We start from the raw sequence: 20176 nt of genomic DNA on the forward strand, positions 1-20176 counted from the left end.
TTGGGTGTTTTTACCTGTTGATTATGGAACTCATGTAAGAAATAACTGAGTCGCCCGTATTTCTCAGTCAGTGAGTTTCAACAAAATACTTCTACTCCTTAGGCTCTAATTGCTAGGTAGGATGCAAGATGGGACTATTCTTCACTTGTTCTTTAGGAAGACTAAAACAAATGGAAGCCTGACTGTAATGTGATGGCAAGGACAGCTCCAATTCAATCTGTTTATTCACCCTAGTGTGGCTTAGACTATATCCAGCAAACCTTAAAAACAAAACAAAACAAAACAAAAACAGTAACTGTTCATGTAGAAATAGTAATGCAAGATGTAACACTTACCAATGACTATTAAGTGGTTTATACATACCTACATGTATAAATATCTCACAATATCTTTTACATATGAATTTGAGGATTTAATATCATACTCACTTTCAGATCTCTACAATGAAACTGTCTGTGTGTTTTTGGATTCTCTGAAGAAAAGCACTTTAAAAGTAGTTTCTCTTATCTTAGATGTTCACGTTACAGCAGATCAATCTTTGGGATCCTATCCAAAAGAAATTTTATTACATCTAAATAGGCATCTCACTATCTGGTATGGTAGTTTGACATAGTTTGTAGTTTGAGGTAGGACATTTGGTCTTAAAATTTTATAGTGTTCCCACTGAAACCAATGCTAAACTTTCCTTATGCACTCTCTCTCTTTTTAAAAATACTTTTTAATGCTATAACTTGGTCACTGGCTTAGAGAATGTTTTTATCCAATCTTAAATCTAAGAAATAAAATTGATCCGCTAGTACTTTTAGCTTGTCTCTGTTAAATGCCAAATGGTTTCCTATCTGACTTGAAACCATCTTTGGCCTGCTATACTTTTAAAAATCTCAAAAAATCAGGCATCTTATCACTGCCTTCAGACACAAGTTCAATGCCTGGCATATTTTATTTGTCCATTTTACATTCTACTTTTATTCCTACTAATGTTCTTTATAGCCACAAAAATACATAATTTCATTCTTTGATATTTATAGTCTTTAATTGTAGATTCATTATCTACACAATAATTTCCACATGATCTTTGTCCATCTAAAGTATTATTTGGTATTATTATTATTAAAATACAGACATTTTCAAAGAAATATAAGTCACACAACATCATTTTAAGGGCAAGTAACATATTTTAACATGTATGACGATGTCAGTCCTAGTTGGATATCTATAGATACTCTCCTAGGTATTCTTACAGTGTGGTGTGGAAATGTTAGACAATGTGATGAGATATGGTTGTCAAGATGAAAGACATAACGCTATACTAATAGAATTAACACAATGATTAATCCTTTTTAACAATATTATTTCACTGTAATATAGATGTCATAAGGAGCCTAGTTGTTATGTAGTCTAAACACCAGCATTAAAAAACAAACAAAACAAAACCAAAAAGCAAGCAAACAAACAAAAAGCAGTCATGTTGCAGACTTACCATAACAGTAAATATGTAAAATCTGGTACATATATTGATAGTACTGATTGGATAGTCCAAATCTGGGGATATTTTCTGCCACTTAAGCACTGTGATGTTTCTGACCAGAGTCTCACAGAGGACCATATATATATACACATATATATGTTAATGAAGATTAACATTACATATGTTAATGAAGATTAAGGAATTGTCAATATTTCTCTGATGAAGACACATCTAGCTTGAAATACAAGTAAATATGCAGTCATAGTCTTCATCACTGTTAAATCTTTGACATTGCACATGTCAAAATAGCCATATCTGTCATCTTATATATATTCTATATGTGCTGTGCTCTTTCTTATGTGACAGGCTAAGAGCAAAAAGCAGACTAGTAATTCACAGTTCAGATGGTATCACACTGAAAACTGTGCTGGAACTACAACAAACTATACATATAGTTTGGGGATTCTGTGAAAATTGGGATAATATCTCTTAAAATTTGCAGTAAAAGCTGGGTTATCTTGTGTTGAATTGGTGGAAATTACCAGAAAAATTAGCATTTTTGGAGTGACATGCGATTTGGGGTATGACTAATCATATGGAGCAAGTTTTAAATTGCCTGTAGGTATTTAAGTAGACACTCTATAGGGTCATAGCAGATTTACAATTACATCTCTAAACTAGAATTTTACTCAAATGAGAATGTAAAGATTACCTAGCATGAATTGTTACAATTTTTGCAATGCTAAAATGTTAGTACAACTAGGAAAGAATGTTGTACATTTATTTATTTACTTATTTATTGTGGTCCATAGAGTTACTGTTGAGAGGATTGAATGAAATTTACTTAACAAACAAAATGATTGCTCCACTCTGAAAGCGGTTACTTACAATAACACAAGACAGCACACTATGCACAATGGAACTAAAAAGTTAAATCATTCAGACAATAATGATAGGCTTATATCCTTCCCAGAGAAAACAGAGGTACTACAATAGTCTTTTGGAAAATCTGTTTCAGCAAACAGGACTGATTATGAATAGGATGAATAGGATATTGACACTGTTAAGAAATATACATCATACAGTTATATGGAAAATGTTACAATTTCATTACTATGTTGGTAATTCATTCCTACCTTAAATTCTGCATCTAATATTTTAAAGTGATATTTCAGAACTAAACACTTAGATAATAAATAAAAATTTCCACTGGTGAAGAGGATGAGGTAAAAGGCTTTATTCAGTGAAATGATGGAAAGGCTTAGATTATTTCATTTGGAGAAGGGATAATGGAGAGTAAATGTGACAGTAATATTTAAGTAAGGCAAGTAGAACTGCAGGATTAATTGTGTCAAATATCTTTATCTGATGCTAAATATAGTCATGTTTTATTTTATTTCAATTATGGTTCATATAACATTTATAGCTCTGAATGCTTGAAAAAAATCTGGGACTGACATGGTAAATAAAAAAATAAATAAATGTATATATCTGTATAAGAAGGAATAAGGATAAATACACCTCTTACCTGGACGCTTGTCAGCATAGACATCTCCACAAGAAAGAGTGATAATCACCATAATTTCTATTCATGTCATTTTGTAAGTAATGTATACGAACAAATTGATCCTGCCAAGAAGTCTCCTGATAAATTCATAGAATCAGAATCATTTAGGTTGGAAAAGACCTCTAAGATCATCAAGTCCAACTGTTAACCTAGCATGTCAGGTTATGTATAATCAGGTAAAGACTTGGTAAAATATACCCTCTGAAATTAAAGATTAAATTGTAAAATGACTTTCACGTTCTTGCCTTTCCTAACTGTGAAGTTATTTCAATTAAGAAAAAGAGTATTTGAAACTGATGAGAAAGAAGAACAATGTATTGAATATTTCTTTTTTTCTTTACTAGAATCATAGAATCATAGAATCATAGAATATCCTGAGTTGGAAGGGACCCTTAAGGATCATCAAGTCCAACTCTCGACACCGCACAGGTCTACCCAAAAGTTCAGACCATGTGCCTAAGTTCACAGTCCAATCTCTTCTTAAATTCAGACAGGCTCGGTGCAGTGACCACTTCCCTGGGGAGCCTGTTCCAGTGTGCAACCACCCTCTCTGTGAAGAACCCCCTCCTGACGTCCAGCCTAAATTTCCCCTGCCTCAGCTTAACCCCGTTCCCGCGGGTCCTGTCACTAGTGTTAATGGAGAAAAGGTCTCCTGCCTCTTGACAACCCCTTACGAGGAAGTTGTAGACTGCGATGAGGTCTCCCCTCAGCCTCCTCTTCTCCAGGCTGAACAGGCCCAGTGACCTCAGCCGTTCCTCGTACGTCTTCCCCTCAAGGCCTTTCACCATCTTCGTAGCCCTCCTCTGGACACTTTCCAACAGTTTCATGTCCTTTTTATACTGTGGTGCCCAGAACTGCACACAGTACTCGAGGTGAGGCCGCACCAGCGCAGAGTAGAGCGGGACAATCACCTCCCTTGACCTACTAGCGATGCCGTGCTTGATGCACCCCAGGATACGATTGGCCCTCCTGGCTGCCAGGGCACACTGCTGGCTCATATTCAACTTGCTGTCTATCACGACCCCCAGATCCCTCTCTTCTAGGCTGCTCTCCAGCGTCTCATCGCCCAGTCTGTACGTGCAGCCAGGGTTTCCCCGTCCCAGGTGCAGGACCCGGCACTTGCTCTTATTGAACTTCATGCGGTTGGTGATCGCCCAGCTCTCCAACCTGTCCAGATCCCTCTGTAAGGCCTTTACGCCCTCACTTGAGTCCACAACTCCTCCAAGTTTGGTGTCATCAGCAAACTTGCTCAAAATACCCTCTATTCCTACATCCAGATCATTTATAAAAATATTGAAAAGTACCGGCCCTAAAATGGAGCCTTGAGGGACCCCACTGGTGACCGCCCGCCAGCCTGACGCAGCTCCATTTACCATAACCCTTTGGGCCCTGCCCGTTAGCCAATTGCTCACCCATCGTATGATGTTTTTATTTAGCTCTATGGTGGACATTTTGTCCAGTAGGATCCTATGGGAAACCGTGTCAAAAGCCTTGCTGAAGTCCAAAAAAATCACATCAGCTGGTTTCCCTTGGTCCACCATACGGGTGATCTTATCATAAAAGGAAATCAGGTTAGTTAGGCAGGACCTACCCTTCACAAACCCATGCTGGCTGGGACCAATAACTGCTTTGTCCCCCAGGTGCACCTCAATGAGTCCAAGAACCAACTTCTCCATGATTTTACCAGGCACTGACGTGAGACTGACAGGCCTGTAATTGCTAGGGTCTTCTTTCTGACCCTTCTTGAAAATTGGCACAACATTTGCCAGCTTCCAGTCTACTGGGACCTCTCCAAATTCCCAGGATCGTTGAAAAATAATTGATAGAGGTTCCGCAATGACATCCGCCAGCTCTTTCAGCACCCGGGGATGAATCCCATCCGGACCCATGGACTTGTAGGGATCCAGGTGGAGTAGCAAATCCCGCACACGTTCAGGGTCAGTTGGGAGTTTGTCATCCCCACCGTCCCGGTCCTCCAGCTCAGGGCACCCTGGGTCCCGAAGCCCATCATCGGCATTGAAGACAGAGGCAAAGAAGGCGTTAAGCGTCTCTGCTTTGCCTACGTCATCGTCTGTGAGGAGACCTTCCCTATCAAGGAGCGGCCCTATGTTTTCTTTAGTTCTCCTTTTTCCATTTACATATCTAAAAAAACCCTTTTTATTTTCTCTCACAGACACAGCCAGCTTCAACTCTAGCTGTGCTTTGGCCACTCGAACTTTCTCCCTACAAACACGAACAGCATCCCTGTATTCTTTCCATGACGCCTGGCCCTCCTTCCAGTAGCGAAACACTCTCTGTTTCCGCCTAATCTCCATTAGAACATTCCTGGTCAGCCACGCCGGCCTCCTGCCCCGCCTGCCTGACTTGCGATATTTTGGAATTGCCTTATCTTGTGCTTCTAGGAGGCATCGCTTAAAGAGTGACCAGCACTGGTGGACATCGAGGCCTTCAAGAGCAGTTTCCCAGGGGACCTTACTGACTAGTTCCCTGAGCAGCCTGAAGTCCGCTTTCCCCATATCTAGGGATGAGGTTTTGGTGGCACTTTTCCTTCTGTCACCATAAATTTTGAACTCAACCACTTCATGGTCGCTATGACCGAGGCGGCCACCAATCACCACAAAAATATTCTGACTAAAGTCAGAATATTTCTTTAGCTTCATGAAATGCTGCATCTCTTAGATTTGCCTCTGGCAGGTTTTATTAAATCTTTCAGGAATCCAAAAATGAGTTCAAGTTCATCTTATATGTAACACCTTAGGGAAGTGAGCAGGTACATTCTGTTTTGGCATATACCATGTGCATTTTTTTTTCACATGTTCAAATATAAGTAGCCTGTGATTAATATAGGATAATGTAATGGAAGTGACTACATTTCTTAAACCAGGAGAATTAGACAGTACAACACAAATTGATAGTGAACTGCCTACTCTCCATGTCTCTGGGTGGATATGTAAGTTACCATAATGGTTATTGTACAGTAAAACTGTTCACTGTACAGTAAAACAGACACCCACATATTTAGACATAAATTCACACTTAAAGTTTTTGTATACAAATTTCCTGATGGATGATGTATGTAGAGTGTCTTCCTTTTTAAAGGCATCTGGTCAAGGTCTTTTGCAATGGTCAAACACCTTCCCAGTGCAAAAAAGGGTTAATAAGAAAAGGAACAAGCCAGAAATACATGCAGAGGCACAAATCTGATTAAGGGATAATGACATAGAAAGATGAGAACAAACCTGGCTTGATGCAGGAATTTATAAGGATACGTGGAATGTGAGAATGTTTATTTTTCAGTAAGATTTCTTGTCACACAGGGATGAGAAGGGGGCAAACGCATATAAAACCTGATCAATTAGTGTTAACAAAGACAGCAAGTAACAAACCTGATCAACCACACTAATTGACAAGCAATCAAGAAACTGCTGGCAAACTTTGCAACTGGAAAGGATGTAAACCTGATGCTTCAGTCAGGATGTTGATTAAGGACTATTTGTTCTTATAGAAAATGTTAAAAAAAAAAAAAAAAAAGAAAAGAAAAAAAAAAAGAAAAAAAAAAGTGGACTTTCCATGAAAGAAAAAGGTTTCAAGTTGTTAGAGTCATTTGACAAGGCCTGAACACACAGTGAGAAAATCCTTCTCCCTCTAGCTGAGCATCTGTTTTCCTCTGATCAGACTAGAAATCTCAACAGGCCAGCCCACTGACTCCATGTTAAAAAAAAAAAAAAGTGTGTTACAGCTCAACCCTTTGCTCCCTTTATTGAAGGACTACCTTTAGGATATGGGAGGCATTTTTTTTCTGGCTAGAATATACATTTTAAAATTGGTTAGCTTACCCTGGAGCTCTAGGGTGGGTTACTTTTTCACGATTAAACCAAAATTGTCACTAAGCAAACTAGTTCTAAAGTCACATCCTTCCTTTTTAAAAGAAATGGGATTATCATTGACCTTTGCTTTCTAGTAACATTTACTTCCTCTGTTGGAATCGTTTTGCATACTGTTAGCAAAATTCTGTGTCCTGCTTTGCTCCAAAGAGGGAGACAAGCTGTGGAGTGATGTTCCTATGGCTCTTACAGTCAGATCTTTCTCCTAAAGGGGAAGAAAAATCATGGAAGTAAAGCATTAAATGTTACTTGACCATCCATTTCAACTCAAAGTCCAGTCACTGTAATACACATGTACATGACATTTTGCTTTAAACACCTTTAGAAACTGTTCATAGCACTTTTTTATTTTTTATTTTTAATAAACTATAAGAAGACAATATAGAATAACTGTTCACAAAGAAAAAAAATACGTCTGATTTCCTTAAGCATCTTCATAAACACTTCTTGTATACATTGAAAAGAACTAACTAGATCCATTCTGTCAAATAAAACTCTCCATGAAGACAACATGAGACACTGATTACCAGAGCAGATATATATTTAATTATCATTCTCTATGCTCAAATATTTTTCCTCAGAAATGTCTGATACAGCAGTATCTGGGGAATGTGGGGAGAAAAAAAAAAAAAAAAAAGAGTGTGATGTGTCACCAGTTAAAACAAGATATAACATTATCCAAAGTTATATCCTAGGAAATCCAGCATTGAGTTGTTTGATTGTTGGTTTTGTTTTGACTTTTAAATGATCTAAGAAAATTCTGTTCTGTGTACATGTTTTATGAGAAATGGATTAATATAATCTACTACTTCAGGATACCTCCTCTTGAGTGGGGTGAGTGGGTATTTTTACTGGCCATTTTTATCACATAATGTCAAAGTGTAAAATTCAACAGTTCATTCCATCAAGGGAATTTACCATGTTACACAGATAGATAAGTCTTTGAAAACGATGAGGGCAAAGTTTCCCTGAAGGAAATTTATGAATCATTCAGTATCTTTTAGAGATACAACATAAACTATATAATACAGGTTAACAACAAAAGACATACAAATCCCAAGGCTGCCTGTAACAAATTCTTGGTCCCTTGATGTTATTTAGGATTTGTACTCAGGTTAGCTTTCAGTTCAACTTAAGGAGAAAGGAATTCCTACTAATTGGTGAATTCTAACTTGATAACTGCCCCCTTTTGATGTCCCATATTAGCCCTAATTTGAAGGCTCGTGGTGATTTAACGTTGTTAGATAGAAAGGCACCACCACACTACTCTCTCACTTCTCCTTAGAAGGATGGGGAGAAAATATGATGAAGAAAAAATTCATGGGTTGAGATGAGTATAGGGAGATCCCTCACCAGTTACCATCATAGGCAAAACAGACTCAGCATAAGGGAGACTGATATAATTTATTGCCTATTGATAACAAACTACACCAGTGAGAAACCAGAAACAGACCAAAAAAAAAACACCTTACCTCCCATCCATCCTTTTCTACCTTGTTCCCCCAAGTGGTGCAGGAGAACAAGGAATGAGGGTTGTGGTCAGTCCATAATGCTTCATCACTGATGTTCCTTCATCTTGATGCTCTTCTGCTCTAGCGTGGAGTCCCTCCCACAGGATGCCACCCTTCCTGAACTGATTCAACATGGGCTTCCTACAAACTGCAGTTCTTGAAGAAGTGCTCCAGCATGGGTCTGTACCACAGGGTACAGTCATTCAGGAACATATTGCTCCAGCATGGGTGCCCCACAAGTGGCAGTTCCTGCAGGACCTCCTGCTCTACCACGGGTTCCTCTCTACAGGCTGCAACTCTGTCCTGAAGCCTTCTCCTGCAAGGGGCTCTCCATGAGACTCAACCTCCTTAAGGCCACATCCACCTGATTGACTGTGGGCTCCTCCATGGGCTGCAGTGTGGAGATCTGCTCTGCCATGGTTCCTGTGGGCTGCAGGGAGACAGCCTACTCCACCACGGTCCTCTATATGGACTGCAGAAGAACTTCTGCTTTGGCACCTGGAGCACCTCCTGCACCTCCTCCCATCCTTCTCCACTGATCTTAGTGTCTTCAAGGTTGTCTCTATCAACATTTACTCACGTTTCTCTCCCAGACATTCACAGCAGTTTATTTCCTTTCCTTGATCTCCTCTCACAGGGGCACAACTATCATCTCTTACTGGCTTGTCTTTGGCCAGCAGAAGGTGTCTTTTGGAGCTGGCTGGAATTGGCTGTTATCTAACATGTGGCAGAAGCCACCTTGTCACAGAGGCCACCCCTGCAGCCCCCCTGCTACAAAAACCTTATCACATAAAATTAGTATAGCTCCATATAATGCCTGTCTCCTTAACTGATTCTGTGCATAAAGATGGCTTTCCTCTAGTAAAACAAAAAAAGTTTTCTTTTGTCAACATTCAGAGTGAAAAAAAAAAGAAAAAGAAAAAAAAAGAAAAAAAAAGAATAAAAGAAAAAGAAACAAAAACAAATTCAGAAACACCCCCCCTCCAAAAAAAAAAAAAAAAGCCCCCCACCCCACCTAAAACCAACTAATCAAATCAAACCAAACCAGTCATCCCTCTTCCCCCCTCCCCCCTGCAAACAGCAAATGATCACTCCATTCCTAAAAAGACAGGGTTGTCTTTTCTATTTAAATATAAGGATAAAATATAAGATAAAATGTTACCCTAGTATTTAGATTTTCTTTTGTCTTTTCTCCATCACGAATTTGTGTTGCTGTTAACTATAAACTGTCTGAGACATTCAAAGCTTCCTATAGAATCTGATCAATTCATTTTTATACATAAATGCATTTTTTCCTAAATTAATTAGGACTGGATTCTCCCTGTATGTATTGTTTGGTTGTTAGACATGAATTCATGCTTAACCTCACTGACAAAGCTTTCAGAGAGACTGGGAAGGAATGGAGTGATCTAACTCACTTCATAAAGACGTGATAATTGTCATATTAGGAGTCTTAAAGATCTTCAGCTTGCTGCAAAGTCTAATAATACAAAGGAAAATCCTTTCACTGTGATATTCATGCCACTTATAGGACAGCATTTACAGTAATTAGGCAAGCCAAACTTGTATTCAGTGTCCTAACATAAGGGTGATTTCTCAATGTATATCATTCATGGGGAAAAAAACAGGTGAAAACATGTTTATGAATACAGAGTCTAAATACAAGAATATTTGAAGTTCATGATTTTGTTTGCTTATATGAAACTGAGATAAGTATTAGTTATTTTATTCCATCTTCTGAGTGGCCAGCTCATATTACAGTACTGACGAATTGTGTCCTATTCATAAACTGAGCTATATTCAACTACTGATTATTGGTACATTTGGAAAGGTCATTATTCATCAACTCTTAGGCAAGCATTAATGCATATAAGTAGTCCATTGAGGCATTCTTTTGAAACCCTCTGTTTTTATTTTGAAGCGTGTTTTCTCTACTTATTTTTCACATGCCCTCTCTAGAGGGCACAACCTGACAATATGTTGGATTTTGGAGCTGACCCCAGCCAAATACTTCTGAGTGATTTCATGGCAAGCATTTTGATGCATTGAGAGCAGTGTATTCTCGTGGATCTTATGGGGACTTCAGTCCAACTTTTGTTCCTTCATTTTACAAAACTGCTTTTCATGCCTCTCAAGCAGAATCACTCCTTCCTACTAGAAGTGCTTTCAGCACTTGATGTTAACAAGCTCTATGCTTCTCTCTGCAATGACTGTAGGAATGTAATGAGCTTCTGGCATTGTATGGTGTCACTATCCACTCCGTTACAGATAGTTACTCAAGAAGACAACATTATTATGCTTGGGATTTTATTTTCCTGTTAAATAATCTAATTAGGTTCACAAAGGAAACAAGTCTGCTTTAAAGTGTAACATTGACTAAATGAAGGTCTGAACAAAGATATATCCTTCATAAATACTATTTAGTATTATTAAATAAGGCTGTGACCAACCTGCTCTGAGAAGAATATCTTACTCTCAAATAATGAATATGCAGAAACTATTAGCACTTAGATATGAAGCAGATATTCTTCCTCAGCAGGGGAATGACAAAGTTTAAAATACTGGAAAGCTGATTCAATCTCTAACATTGGAAAATGAATCCTACTATAACTTGACAGAGTTTTGAAGGATTTCTCATTAGGAAAATATTATATCATGTGTGAATATATGTGAAGCAACACAATGTTAAACAGTCAGGATCAGATTCACTAATTAGATGAGATCCACACATATTTATCTGAAATACAGAAGGATAGGAAACTGGATTAAATTCAACATCAGAGAATTTCCTTCATATTAGATAATTCCATTCAATTTAATGTGTGGCAGACTGAGGCCATTTACCTGCTGTTTAAAAAATGGTTTAGAAAAATATCCAAGTATTAAAAAAAAAAAAAAAAGAGTTACTATCAAAATTTCTATGAGGGTTCTCTGTTTCCATCAGGCTCTTAGTGACTGTTCCAAAATGTTCCTGGAGAAGCACACAGATGGTCTACTCATGCTTGCCATTGGACAAGAAAGGAACCACCATCAAGACATGAACATTTTGCTTTAAGGATTACCAACTGGCTGTCTGTAGTCACTAGCAAGAATTTTAGTGCAAGAATTTTAGCATTTGAATAGAGAGAGAGAAAAAATATGTATCCCATGCTTTTTTTTTTTTTTTTTTTTTAAGTAACACTTTCATGTTAAAGATCTTTTTATTATTTTTCATCCCATGTTATTAGAACAATGACCTAAGACTGAGAAAATTAAATGAGAGAATTAACCATTGTCACTCTGATTTCAATTACACTTAAATTGACATATAATTCATATTCTTTTTCTGATTTAGTTATGTCTTATTTGGGGATTATTACAACATTCTTGTTAAAGTTTTGCTATAAAATTAACAATGCAAATTCTGTTTTGAAGAAATTCTTCTGCAAAGAACTATTGATAAGATACATGCCATTCTACATCTGCTGTCACCTTTGTCTTTGCTCTCTCTGCATGTATGTACTAATAGCTGCTTAGAAGGGGGAATGTGTATTCTCAGATACCTTTCATTTTCTTCTTTCTCTCTTTCTCTCTCTCTCTTTTTTTTTTCTTTTTTTTTTTTCTCTAAGTCCTTACATTAAGTAACTGTTAAAAAAATAAATAAAAAAATAATTGACTATGTAGTGAAGGGAGATTGAATTTCTAGTATTGTTATTTGTATAGTAGATATACAGTAACACAGTAACTCAGCTGAAAACTGAGTAATAGCATAGCTGTTTCCCAGCATAGTAACACTAGGTGAGATCACAGTAAGTGAAGAAATAATTAGAAATAGTGAAGATCACAGTAAGTGAAGAAATAATCAGAAATAATTATAAGAAATAATCACATAAAGAAATAATTAGCATGAGAAAATTTTGGAGGTGCAGCTTTGTTATATGTTATTTTTGTTTTTTTCTTGCTTCATCCTTGTAATTAAATAAAAGGTGATGAACATTTCTATAAAAATAGAATGGTAAATCTGTTTCTATTTTAGATGAAAAACAGTGCTGAACTATGGAGCCAAAGATAAAATAAATAATTTTTGTATTTAGTACTATAAAGTATTTACAGGACCTAAAAAACTACAGTGAGAAGCAAATATTAAAAACATATCTTGCTTCATCCCTGCAGTTGCTTTTGTATTTTCTTTCTTTATCTCTTGGTAGAATCACATCCAGCTGTCCATGGTTTCTCTTTGTTAAGCTCATTTGGAACTGCCTCTGGACCTAAGCTATGTTAAAAAACAAAAGCATTTCTCTTTCTGCTTTTACCTCCACAAAGATGTCCTCTTTAGTCAGCTTAAGCAGAGGAAAGCTTCATTTCTTTCAGGGTGTACACATCACGTAAAATTCTGTGCCTACCTATCATACTTATTTGCTGTCAACCTTGGAAAAATATTTACCAATTATCTGAACTAACTCAATTTGTTGGTTGTGCTGTTGCATTTCACACTTTCACTATGTAAGCACAGATGTGAAATGACTCTTTTCAAAGCATTTATTCTTCTCTCTCCACTTTTTCTGAGCAGTTTGGTAAAACAAAGCAAGTAAGTAGTGAGATTCTTGCAGTAAAATAGCATTCAGGCTGAATTTCCCATGAATTTCATGTCAGAGTAAAAATTAAGCTTGTCGTCCTTTCCTGAGTTATTTATGCTATTTTAGAGCATCAAAACTGATATATTTGATCCATATTTCATTCAGAATCAGATTTGTTTTCAAATACCTGGAGCATTTTTTTCCTGAAATGGTTTGAATTTATTTATTTTTTAATAACTCTTTATGCCTTATTTCATATCCTACAAAGAAAATCTCTTGATCTGTTTTCAAGGGCAGTAGTAGCAGTGCTACTAGGACAGTAGCATTGCTTAGATAGAAGAATGTTTCTAAGGAGCTCATTCAGTTCTCTCTAATGGTACATATGAAAATAATGTACATATATCAAATGTAAGTTATATTCTTATGTAAGTTATTTAGGTATGTCAGTTGATATATTTATATATATATGTCAAGAAATGGTCACAGCACCAAGCCTGCTGGAGTTCAAGAAGCATTTGGATAAAGCTCCCAGATATATAGTTTAATTTTTAGGTAGTCCTGTGTTATGCTAGGAGTTGGACTAGATGATCCTTGTGGGTTGCTTCCAACTTGGGATATTCTATCATTTTATGACTGTATGATTGCAATGGGCTGCCCAGGGAAGTGGTGGAGTTTCTGTCCCTGGCAGTATTCAAGGGACATGTGGACATGTTGCTAAGGGACATAGTATAGTGATTGCATTCAATAGGTCAGGTTGATGGCTGACTTGATGATCTGGAATGTTTTTCCCAACCTAGATGATTCTATGATTCTATAGCCATATAGACATTTAAATGCATTTGTGTACACAGGTATACATGTATACATGTGCATACATATTAATTTATATGGTTTGCATTTTAAGCATATTTTAAAATAAAACTGAATTAATTTTTAAGATTTTTTGTGTGTTCCTAGAGACAGATCCAAGAATGCATGTATGCATGAATATTTATGAATAGAGACCCTGGGCTGAAAATACTGTATGTTATCTGAAATACAGTAATGTCTAATCACGTATTTTCTCCATCCAACTGAGAGTTAGAAAGCTGTTTCTTAGATTAATTATTTTCCATTATTTTATAGAAAAATACAACTTTAAAGTCTAATTCTCTCTTGAAGTCTACTTCAACCCTTCAGTTAACTTGGCTGCTATCATCTGAATTACCGTTTAGAACAGTTAAGTATATAGCTCAAAAATTACATTTATGTGATTGCACATCCGTTGAAGAGTTGTTAAAAGAAAATATGGTGGCACAGGCTATGAAATAAAGAACTAAAAGGATACATTATGGTCTGTGAATATTGGAGATGTGGCCTAAATCTATTCTAATAATAACGGAAGTTTTCATCCATTACATGTGAGTAAGCAGAGAATGGTCATATACAGCTTAGAGGAACACTTTAAATGTATCCAGCTCTAAAATAATCTTTTTTATTTTTTCAACCCAAATTTATTTGCAAAATTAGAAACAACAACGACTTGACCTTTTTTTCTCTACCTATTTATACAGCGATCTATAATATCGTTCAACAAAAGACCCCTCTCCAGAAAAAGGAATAAAAAGACTATTTTTTGATGTCTATTTTTTTTCACTGCAACTATAATAACATCTGAATCGAAGTTATTTTCTTTCATGTTACATCTAATATTCCTTTTATTTGTCTTCCCTTATCCTTGGAGAATATTGATATTTTTTGTGTCAGTCATCTGTCATTGATAATAGATGAATTTTTATTTCTTATTTATGTGGTGACTAAACAGATTCCTGCTGAAGAGTGATATAGAAAATGTTGCTGACCATTAACACTTAGGACTGCCATTAAGCTGTACTAAATTAATGGGTAATGTGCTGCAAGGTACAAGAAACAAAGACGGTAGCAACTGGTTCTTTCAAAAGCAGAAATACTTCAGACCTTTTCTCCAAGCAGGAGAAGATTTGTATTTAGGCCCATCACAATTCCTGTAGGAATATTTACATAACCATGGTATAACTAGCTGCTACCCTTGCTGAAATCAACAAGAGGAGATTCTGCAGGTTAAAATACCAATGCAATTACACAAGCATGAACTAGAATATACATACCATTGTAAGAGATCTAGCTGCTACATAAGATGGTTATACTATCTTTTTCCTGTTTTTCTAATGGCAATCCCATAATTCTGGCATTCTCTCGTCTACAATATTACAATATAAGAGGTGACAAAAACTCTCGATTTCAGAGGAGGTTATAGTGTAATGCATAAGTTTTATTTCTGAGAAATATGGAGTTAAATATCTTCAGACAGAAGAAGTCATGGATACAGAAATACTGTATAAATACTGTAACCTCAACACTGGTATATATTAATGTTGAAGATGCTTTTTCAGCTGAAATTTCTAAGGAAATTGGAAATTTCCTTGCATTGTCTGAATGGCTTGTTTGGCTTTGTATGTGTTAGATGACTAGTTGGATGGTTAGATTCATACCTCCGAGGAAGCACGCAGGACTAATCCAACCCCCTCAGATATAAGAAAACAGATATAATTCTGCATTTCCCAGAACCAGGAATTTCAGGTGCTAAGAGAAATATAAGGTGTCAGTTCTCTCAGTGGCCATATGCTAGCTAAGTAGTTCAATAGGTTTTCCTAAAAATACACCTTTAAACTGAAGCATATCAGGAGTTTTATCATATCTCTGTTTTAGTTTGTTTGTTTACTTGTTTGTGTGTTTTCTTGTTGACATAAACTTCTATACTTGACTGCATTTAATCAACAGAAAATCAATGCCTTTAAGTGCCTCTTTTGGCATGGTTTACTTGATCTCTTAGATACCTACATAATGATACATGATGATAATTGTCATCATGGTTTTTTTTGTCATCAATTTCTATCTATTATTTCTAAGGGGACTGGATGATGACTAGCTGAAATGTGACTTTGCATTTGATCAGATTAAGCCTATTCCTAATATTTACCTTAGTTATTTCCTCATCATTTAAGGCCATCCCTTATTCTGGTGGTTGCATCTTAACATTTTGAAGTCCTCTACTGCATTGATAGTAATATATCTAGCATATAACTAGATATCATTGCTAAATGGAAGAAATGTTATACCTTCATTCAAGAACTGCAGAAGCAGTCCTTGAGCAGCCTGCATATAATGATAGATTAACTGGATAACAGAAAGCCTGCCTAAGAAAACGTCTCTACAATCACTCTAAAAGGTCTTCTACCCTGTATTGACATTTAAGTTTGCCTATGAAATTTCTCATAATTTCTTTATTTTTATTTCATTATTATTATTATTATTATTATTATTATTATTATTATTATCATCATCATCATTATTTCTATTAGTAGTAGTTCTTCAAACTCAATAAATTGGGATTTGTGTCATGTAATGCTAGTATAATAAGTACTGCCAATTGTATTACAGTTGAACATTGTAATCTTTTTATTATATATTAATAGATAGTAAAGTAATCTTTTTATTATATATTAATAGATAGTAAAGCTGGCTACCAGACTGAAGAATATGTTGGATTTTCAAACATATGAAAACTTGTATATGGTGTTGAGGACTTATATATATTGCTGGCATACAATAAAGTATAAATAAATAACCTTGTACTTAAGAAAATGTAATATTGATGGATAAAGTCTTGATGCTATTGCTAAAGAAAAAAGATCTTTGTAACTGACAGACAAAGTTTTGCATTGAGAAATGGAAAAAAAAAAAAAAAAACAACCTATGCTGTTTTGCTATTTTTTATTTTAAATTGCATTGTCATTAAAAAAAAAAAAAAATCATTAGAAATTTAGCTTCATGACAGAAGAAACTAGGAACATCGAACAATCCAAAATCTCATATTCATTCATTCACTTATTTATTTATTTATTAGGGGGGATATTTGACTTCTACAGAGAGGAAAAAGTCATATTTTTATATTTCATAATATTAATATTTCATAATTTCATATTTTTCTTATTCTAATTTAAGTATTAAAATTTCTAAAGTACTAAGAAATCCCCATCTGTTAAGTTCATTTTTTTCAATTTAAGCTATATAGAGAAGTACTTCAACATTTTTGTAATGATACATATATCACTTTCTGTTCTTTTAAAAAATCTTTTCTCTGATGAAGACTCCAGAGATTAGCAAGGAGAGTCATAGACTGAAAAACAGTTAACATCCTTGAACAGAATTAGTAAAAATGTGCTGCTAACATGCCTAGGTACATGAAGAGTTAAACTGTCCTTAGTTGTTACTAACAGTTATGATTCATTTCCTATTCTCTTTTCTGTTCACACACACCAACCCTTAAAATTCCTTAATAAATGTGTACCCAGTTCTTGTTACACAGCCTCTCAGTCTTAAGATATTATTTATTATCCTATTTTTTAAATCAAAGTCAGTTAAGTTTTGAATGTTTTATAAAATACCAGAGTATTTTGGAGGGATGTATTTTTTGTGCCACAACCTTCACAGAATACCAGTCAGAATCAGTTTCTTACCATTTCCCATTCTGGACAAGTAAGCATTTCGGTGGACGATATAAAGTAGTGCAGTTTTAGCAATAAATATTAAGTGATAAAACCCCACCCCTCACTAGCTGTTCATCCAGGTAGTAAGAACATTCCTCTATGAAAGAATAAATTTCTAGAAAACTTAAGTCCTTGTTTTTGATCATTTAAAGAATATTTTTACCCAGAGACCTTCCGCTTCTCTGCGGGAGATATTCACCTGATTATCTGTGAGCAAATTGAATGTCTGCTTTATAGACCTAGAAGATCTTCTTTCATACTTAAGCATCTTTGGAACTTTTTAGGCAAGTCTTTTAGAGTTGGAATTTGATGAGATGTTGCTCAGAAATCCTACAGTTTCTGCATCCAAAACATTAGTGTGTAAACAAAAGGGTTTACATTAGTAAAGTCAAAGAGAAACAAATAGCTTTTTCCTTTTTCTAGTCTGTTCATTTCCAGGCTATTGTATGTGGCATATCTCACAATGAACAGGTTTTATTTGTCAGGATCGTTACAGCTATGTATTCTTTATAAATAATTTTCTCCCTGTAAAGCAACAAAAGTAAACATGACTAGTTAAATCACATCAAGATATGCAAAAATAGAAAATGTTTTCTAGATGTTCAGGTTCATATTCATGTGTGAACAGAAAAATAGAAATAGTAAAGTCACATTGCTATGTCTTGTTATCCTTGTTATCTTACTCTATGAAGTAGAAATATATGAAGAGCTGAAAAATTGATGGTAATGTTTGTTCTGCATCTGTGTAATTATGATTAAAAAAAAAATGAAAAAATTTGACAATTTATACTCATAGTATCAAGGCCATAAACAGCCATACATAATTCAGCTAAAGCTAAAAAAAAAATAATAATGAGTCTATCTCCCCACTGTGTATAGCCATCTAGCCTAACTTTTTATGTTAGGTTTGTAATCTTAGTCTATTTAATCTTAGACACACCTATGCTGAGTGACAGAGCTCTGGGAGGAGGTGAGTAGGTTGAGGACCATCAGGGAGTCAAGGATGGAGACAGACTCCTGGAATCACTCCCTACCTTCTGTGAGACAGGCCCATTGGGCTGAAGGGACACACAATATGGAGGATTCCCTATCCTGCCTTCACCCAGCTGCACTTAAGAGGCAATGGCAACAACTTCCTGAGTGGTGTGGCAGGCATGTCTCCTCAGTGACTACCCCTCCACCATCACCCCCAGGTGCTTGTGTGCAATAGGTTTGAGGACCTGGAAATGGAACCAAACAACATTGAGGAGCACAGTTCATCTGGCTGGAGGTGTCACTGAGCTTAATTTGGCATATGCCCTGCATCAAAACAGTTCCCACTGAGAGGAAAAAAAAAAAAGAAGGAAAAAAAAAAGGGTTCTTTCGTAGTTTACAGATGTAAGACATGAGTAAAAATAGACAGATAGAAAAGAATAAATAGAAAAGATATGAGATATAAGATATGAGATATAATAGTTTTCCTTTCAGAAATATGAGGTTATATAAATCAGGTAAAAAAAATCCCATTTCTTAGTTTATGAAAATGTTATATATATAAATATCTCTCACTATATATAGATAGATATATGTAAAATACTATGTATTTTCCCTAGCTGGTTCATCAATAATTCTTTTTCCCTGCCCATCAGTTATTTTTCAATTTTTGTTTCCTTTCTACAGATATGTATATATGTATAAAATTTGATTTCTGCATGATTTTATTTAATATCCTTGATATCAGTAATCTATCCTAACATTCCTCCTGAAAAGAAAAGAAAAAAGAAAAGAAAAGAAAAGAAAAGAAAAGAAAAGAAAAGAAAAGAAAAGAAAAGAAAAGAAAAGAAAAGAAAAGAAAAAAGAAAAAAAAAAGAAATAAAAGGAAAAAAACAGGTCAGGAGCAACTTGTGAGATGAAAACTTTTGATAGGGCACTTGTCATGTTAAAGCTAAAGACAAGTTTTCTGTCTATGAACTAGCAATCTTTTAATATAACTAAGCAACTATTGAATTATCTGCTCTATATGTCTTGAGACTTCATCTGAGTCTTACAAAATACTCTGGCTCTGACCTTTTCATGCATGATAAGTCAAATGTGGTGACATTATCAAAATCTGTATTTTATTATTTTTTATATTCATCACTTCTCAACACTATATGAAAAATGATGTCACCTTTTTTTTTCAATTGCAATAAAATATTTCTGTTATTAAGACCCTACGAGGCATGTCAGTGCAGAAAAGGATGTCATATATTTTTGTTCAACTGATATGCTTTTCTACCTCACTAATACAAACCCCGTTCCTAACTGAGTGAGGTTACTGCAGATTTTTATCTGAATTTCATGTTTCAAATGCTAGATCCACTAAAATCAGAAAAATCTTACCAATTTTTCCACATAAATATTGTATCAGACATAAAAATGAATTGAAGTTGAATTTATGTCACTTGTAGACAGGTATTTTCAAACGCTATTATTTGGAGAAGGAAGACCATACGGAAAGAGATTCCAACAGTGATATGTTAATTGGGAAATTAAAAAGCATAAAAAAAAAAAAAACAAAAAAAAAAAAACAGAAATATTTAGACCTGTTTACCTGTAGGTAAATGAAACAGTGATTTCTATAAGACTTTCAAGATAATAATA

This window comes from Aythya fuligula, chromosome 1, assembly GCF_009819795.1.
Source record: "Aythya fuligula isolate bAytFul2 chromosome 1, bAytFul2.pri, whole genome shotgun sequence".
NCBI lineage: Eukaryota > Metazoa > Chordata > Aves > Anseriformes > Anatidae > Aythya > Aythya fuligula.